Source organism: Solea solea, chromosome 10, assembly GCF_958295425.1.
Source record: "Solea solea chromosome 10, fSolSol10.1, whole genome shotgun sequence".
NCBI classification, from domain to species: domain Eukaryota; kingdom Metazoa; phylum Chordata; class Actinopteri; order Pleuronectiformes; family Soleidae; genus Solea; species Solea solea.
The window spans coordinates 1,691,595-1,698,545 of record NC_081143.1 but is presented as its reverse complement, the minus strand read 5'-3'; the positions used below and the strand labels follow the sequence as shown (position 1 = coordinate 1,698,545).

The window sequence follows — 6,951 nt, the reverse complement described above, 5'->3', positions numbered from 1 at the left end:
GTGTAATCTTTTTTACTTTTATTTTTTGTGATTTTCTTACTATTGTATTGTATTGTATTTTATTTCTATTTTAATTTTAATTTTAATTTTAATTTTAATTTTAATTTTAATTTTAATTTTATTCTATTCTCATTTCTTAACTGAGTTGTTGTGAATGTGTGTTTCCCCCCTGGGGGAGGAATAAAGTTCAATTCAATTCAATACCCAATTATGCAACGGTGGTTGAGCCACTGCGTGCCCTCCTTCGCAGTGACTCTGAGTTCAACTGGACCGATGCGGTTGACAAGTGTTTCAGGGAGTTGAAACAGCTGTTGGTGGACAGCCCAGCGTTAGCCTTGTATGACCCTACTCTGCCAAGCATCGTTTCCACAGACGCCTCTGACTATGGCGTAGACGCCGTCTTCACACAGATTCACCCTAACAACATTGAGCGCACAGTCGCATTTGCTTCAAGAACATTGACACAGGCTGAAAGGAAATATGCAACAGTTGAAAAAGAGGCCTTGGGCTGTGTTTGGGCAGTTGAGAAGTGGAGGACATATCTGTGGGGGCACAGATTCACTCTGCGCACTGATCATCAGGCCCTCACCACTCTTCTATCTACTAAAGGTGCTGACAGAGCTGGAATGCGCATTGCAAGATGGTCAGCCTGACTGCTGTGCTTCAACTATGACGTAGTGTACTGTGCTAGCACACAGAACCAAACTGCGGACTGCTTGTCTCGATTGCCATTGCCTACTGATCCTGCGTACGAACCAGAGACTGAGCCCGAGTTGGTTGCATTGCTCTCCACAGCACAAGCTGCCATTACACTCTCTGCTCTGCACGCACAGATGGCCTGCTTCTCAAAAATCAGTGAGTACTGAACTGCTTATGGCCACATGGTGGTGTAGTGGTTAGCACTCTCGCCTTGCAGCGAGAAGACCCGGGTTCGAGCCCAGGTTGGAACAAGGGCCTTTCTGTGCGGATTAGGTAAATTGGACACTCTAAATCAGACCTGGGCATTTTACGGCCCGCGGGCCACATACGGCCCTTTAAGCGTCCCCGTCCGGCCCGTGGTATGTCAGTCATAAACACAGATGGAGTATTTATGCTGAGCATGCACTACAACTGTGTTGCTTTTATTTTGAAAAGCCTGACGTATGGACGCACGTATCTGCGTCTGTCTGCACAGCGACAGGTGACGCTAGCCAGTTACCCCTGGCCCCCTAAAAATGTCGACTCACGTTAAAAAAAGAAAAGTTAATTCCGAATGGTGCATTTTCAACAAGACATGGACTGCTAAATATTTCTTTACAGGCGTCAAAGGTAACGCCGTGTACACAAGTCGTTTGTGGTACACAAGTCGCTGTGTTTAAGGATTACAATCTGAATCGCTACTACGTGACCAAACACGAAGAGAAATTGTTTGTGTGTGTGTGTGTGGGTGTATACTGCACTACACCACACCACACCACAGTAGTATAGTATCATAGTATTCATTATATAGTGTAGTCATTTGATATTTTAAATAGAGTTGGTTAGTAATTGTGTTTATTGTGTGTTTGTATGCTGCCCAATTTACACCAAAACAATACAATTTACTGCTTTTTTTTTAGATGAAAGTGATACAATTAAATTAAAATGAATTCAAATTTGGCTCGGCCCTCAACGATATTTTTTGTTTCTCATGTGGCCCCTTGTGGAAAATAATTGCCCACCCCTGCTCTAAATTGACCATAGGAGTGAGTGTGAGAGTGAATGGTTGTTTGTCTCTATCTGTGTGTGGCCCTGCGATGGACTGGCGAACTGTCCAGGGTGTACCCCGCCTATCGCCCGATGTAGCTGAGATTGGCACAGCACCCCCTGCGACCCTCTGGTGGAGGAGAAAGCGGTAGATGATGATGATGATGATGAACTGCTTATTTCAAAATGCGCAATGAACTGAGTGTACATGGAGACTTAGTGTTCCGTGGGTCTCGCTTAGTGGTGCCTATGACTTTAAGGAAAACACTAGTTGTGCTGGTGCATGAGAACCACCAGGGCATAGTACGAACTAAACAACGTCTGCTTGAGTTGTATTGGTTCCCAGGAATGGATGCCCTTGCCCAGTCTTACATCTCAGCCTGCACATTATGCCAAAGCCTGCAAAGACTTTCGCCGCACCACTACAGCCAGTTCCCTTGCCTGCAGCACCATGGACCAGGATAGGTCTAGACATAGTAGGACCGTTCGAGACAGCTCCATGGAACTGTAGGTATGCCATTGCTCTTACTGACTACTATTCCAAATGGCCTAAAGTGCCTTTACAGCATCAATTACCAGCGAGGTTTTGATTGGATTCCTCACTAATATCTTCAGTCGTTATGGCAACCCTGAATGTGTAGTGACAGACAATGGGCCTCAACTGATTTCCACTGCTCTTTCCACATTCTTTGAAGATCGTAATATAAGACAGATCAAGGTGTCTGTGTATCACCCCGCGTCTAATGGAGCTGTGGAAAGATTTAATCGAGTCTTGAAGAGCTGTATGCAAGCTGCCATCGTCCAAGCTGCACCATGGAAAGAAACAATGACCGCTTTCCTACAGACTTACCGTGCAACCCCACATGCAATGACAAATGTTTCACCTTTTGAACTGATGTTTGGTCGCAAGATGAGAACTAAACTTGCTGTTATGGCATTGCCAATGTGCGAACACAGTGATGCTGAGGTACGCCAGCGGGTCTCAAACCGACAGACTCGGATAAAGGCATACTGTGACAAAAAGAGGGGAGCGTGAGCGTCTGCCCAAAGGACATCCCAGATTCACAAAGCCAGCATTGAACCACTTGAGCCAATTCTCGAAGCTTCGTGTGCACACGAAACCACCTACTGGCCAAGTGTATAATCACAGGCAGCTGTATCTGAACCACATAATGTGTGATGCATTGAATTTTTGTGTCTGTTATGTCTGTTAGAAATGACTATGAATTACAAAAAATGCATGACCAAATAATTTCTGTACATATGTGTTTAATACATTTTTTGAATGTATTCTGTGTGTGTAAATCTTCCCAAAATGGTAATATCATAATATGGCAGGTTGTTCAATGTTTTTCTGAAAATGATTAATGCAGGATTACTTGTTACAGCGCAATTTGTGAACAGTTAAAGTAGTTAATGCCTTTGATTTACTTCTAGTAGTACTACTACTTCTACTAGTTTCAGGCCGAGTGTGTTTTCTGACCCCAAGCTACGCGCGCACATTTCTGTGACGTAGCTCTCCAAAGGATCTAGAAAGTAGCCTGTCGGTAACAGACTCTCCTCCAGTTTAGTTTGGCGAAGAGCTTTGCTATGGCTCGCTAAATTGCTAACGTCTTCGCTGCTAACGTTAGCTGTGGTTGCACTCGTGACTGGGTGCTTTGCATTGATGTGGTAGGCTAAACTTGAGCTGCTTCGGTGGTAAGCTAACTCCTTCTATCACTTTACCTATTAATGGTGCCATCGGGGTGTTTTAGTCTGGCCTCGCAGGCGTAAAGTTACAGATTAAAAATGAGATTAACACGATTAAAAACCATAGTGCCCTAAATATGACTTTAATTAATTAATTAATTGCAATTAATGCGATAATTTGACACCCCTACTTAATATACGTTTCCTTTTCACACAATTATTTACCCTCTTACATTCCAAACCAGACATCTAGAATACAATAGAATAGAAATACTTTATTCATCCCCAAGGGGAAATTGTTTTAACACAGCCACAAAATACAATGCAAAAAAAAATTCATCATAAAATGTACAGATGTACAAGGAAATAGTGCAATAATAAAAGAATGGCATAAAGGAGAGACTAATGTAGTCTGATTAATATTGATCTCATGAAGAGACATTGTGCAGTTATTACAGAGAGTTGTTGTAAGTCCTGACGGCTGATGGCAGGAATGACGTCCTAAATCTATCCTGTGACAGCGGAGCTGTCTGAATCTCTTGGAGAATGTGCTCTCCTGAGCCTGGAGGATGTTCAGGGTTATCCACTTTGTTCAGTATCCACGGTGACCTGTTTGCAGCCAATGACGGATCAGTTTGTTGAGTTTGTTTGTTTCACCGGCTCCAATGCTGCTCCCCCAGCACACCACAGCAAAGAACAGAGCACTGGCCACAACAGACAGTAAAAGAACTCCAACATGTCGCTGCATACATCAACGGATCGCATCACAAAGGATCGCAGCCTGCTCCCTGTACGCAGCGCTGGCGTTAGCCTTCCAGTCCAGTGTGTTGTTCAGCGTCACACCATCCTCCCCCAGCACCCTCGGCAGTTGTGGAGCTGTCCTGTTCCTCCTGAAGTCCACCACCATTTCCTTGGTCTTGGGAAATGGTCCCTGGCCCACTTCACAAAGTCAGTGGAGAACTTGCAGGTGGCCGAGGTGTATATGGTGAACAGGAAGGGGGACAGCACAGGTCCCTATAGCTTGCAACAAATAATAAAACAGGCCTTAGCACCAACACAATGTTTCCATGTGTTCTCTGTATGAGTCTGATCTACTTTGTGTTCGTGGAGATCAGGACGTGTGGCCTCAGGGTGGAAAATCTCCAAACAACACTTTCTTATGGACCAATCACTGTCTGCAGGATTTTGGACAGTTGGAGGAGCCTGGGAACTGTTGGCCATGAGTGTAGTCACTATGGAAACCGTAGCCTTGGTTTGCCCCAGCATGTCCTGAACAGAAAGAGGAAAAGATTGTCAAGTGGAGAAGGTCTAGGACTAACTGTTGCCGACTAAATCCTTTTCCAGTAACAACAGTACCTGTGAAGTCGGGCTTGAATCCTGGGGGTGGAGGTCCTGCGGTGGAGCCATGGTGATTGCCTCCGGGGTAACCAGTCTGTCCTCCGTCCTGCCCCCACTGGGCCATGTTTCCATTGAGGAACAGCTTATAGACGCAATAGGCTACGAGCAGAAGCACGCCGACCACCAGCAGGCCTCCTAAATCCCCACTGTGAGACGGGTGCGAGCTGTGATGACTGTGCTGCTGCTGCTGCTGCTGCTGCTGATTGTTTCCTGAGAAACCGCTGAAGAAGCTGGAGGCAAAGCCTCCAAGATCTGAGACAGGCAGACAGAGAGAGATACTTTCTAAATATGTCACCGATGTTTGATGAAAAAGATGAAGCCTCATTAATCTGACATCCCACCTCCAAATCCCTTGAATCCTCCTTGGGAGCCCCATCCGTTTCCCTGGGTCCTCCTCCGTCCATCTGTTAAGGTCAGCCTTCGCTACCTCACCCCAATTCTTTGGATCAATTCACAATGGTTAGAGTGATGAAACTTAAACATAAAGAACAGTTGAACAAAAAGCTTTATTCTATCTGTCACACGTAATGGTATTCAGCACTGGTCTGCTCAGACATAGCTTCTGCAAGAGCTCAGTCAGAACAACAACAAAGTGAGATTTACACAGAAATCTATATGTGCATGACCTCCTCCTATTGTCATTCTAACAGTTGTAATCAATATTAATCAAAATTAGACTAGAAGTATGCAACTAAACAAGTTAATTTAGATAAAAACAACAATCATCATGTGAGTTCATCAGGAAAGGTACAGATGAGGCTATATCTAATACGTCTTCAGTCAGTTCCAGGGAGTACTCCAGTCCACAGGAGCCCTTCAGGATGCATTGGGGTGGTTATAGCCCTCACAGCTCACCTAGATTCAATTCAATTCAATTCAATTTTATTTGTATAGCGCCAAATCACAACATACATTATCTCAAGGCACTGTACATAGACAACATCAAGGAGAGCAGAGAAACACAACAGTTCACACAATGAGCAAACACTAGGCATCAGTGGAGAGAAAAAACTCCCTCTTAACAGAAGAAGAAATCTCTGACAGAACCAGACTCAGAGATGTGCAGCATCTGCCTCGACTGGTTGGGGTGAAAGGGACAGACAGAGGAGAGGTGGGGGACAGAAAGGGGGGAGAGAAAGGACAAGAGGGAGATGAGATAGAGACAGAAGAGAGAGAGAGACCAGGAGCAGATACACAACAACTGTATCAGGTTACAAGTTTATACAGTTAATGATATCAACTTTTAATTATAGCACAATAATAATGGTGATGATATGTATGATATGGATAGCCTCGAAAACTGGAAGGACACAGGACACAAACTAGGGAGAAAAAGGTTAATGACATATAAAAAGTCATAATCATACCCTGAGTGTGAGAGAGTGAATGTGCGTGCACCACAGGAAAATCCCCCAGCAGTCTAGGTCTATAGCAGCAGAACTAAGAGATGGTCCAGGTTTCCCTGAACCAGCTCTAACTATAAGCTTTATCAAAAAGGAAAGTTTTAAGTCTAACTTTAAATACAGAGAGAGGCTCCGCCTCCCGAACTATCATTGGGAGCTGGTTCCACAGGAGAGGAGGAGCCTGGTAACTAAAGGCTCTGCCTCCCATTCTGCTCTTACAGACTCTGGGAACCACAAGTAAACCTGTATTTTGTGACCTAAGTGGTCTATTAGGGCAATAAGGTAAGACTAGGTCTTTCAGGTATGAAGGGGCCTGACCATTAAGTGCTTTGTACGTGAGGAGGAGGACTTTATTTTAGAATTTAATTCTAAACTGTACGGGGAGCCAGTGTAGAGAAGCTAACACTGGAGTTATATGTCCCTCTTTCTAGTTCCTGTCAGAACTCGTGCTGCAGCATTTTGAATGAACTGAAGGGTTCTAACAGACTTGTTGGAACATCCTGATAATAAGGAGTTACAGTAATCTAATCTAGATGTAACAAAAGCATGAACTAGTTTTTCAGCATCCTGTAAAGACAGAATGTTTCTAATTTTCATAATGTTCCGCAGGTGGAAGAAGGCTGTTCTGGAAATGAGTTTTATGTGTGAATCAAATGACATTTCCTGGTCAAAAGTAACTCCAAGGTTCCTCACAGTGGAACTGGAAGCCATGGTGATGTCATCTAAAGTGACAATG

The 6,951-nt window shown here is 44.2% G+C and overlaps 1 long non-coding RNA gene across 1 annotated transcript; it reads right to left on the bottom strand.

Moving 5' to 3' along the window:
* Positions 1-3,714: 3,714 nt before the first annotated feature.
* LOC131467227 (uncharacterized) lies at positions 3,715-6,335 on the bottom strand. Its single transcript, XR_009241481.1, has 4 exons — positions 6,180-6,335; positions 5,154-5,251; positions 4,771-5,064; positions 3,715-4,683 (listed from the first exon to the last, which is right to left on the bottom strand). It is a non-coding gene; the product is annotated as an uncharacterized LOC131467227 (long non-coding RNA).
* Between the last annotated feature and the right edge of the window lie 616 nt (positions 6,336-6,951).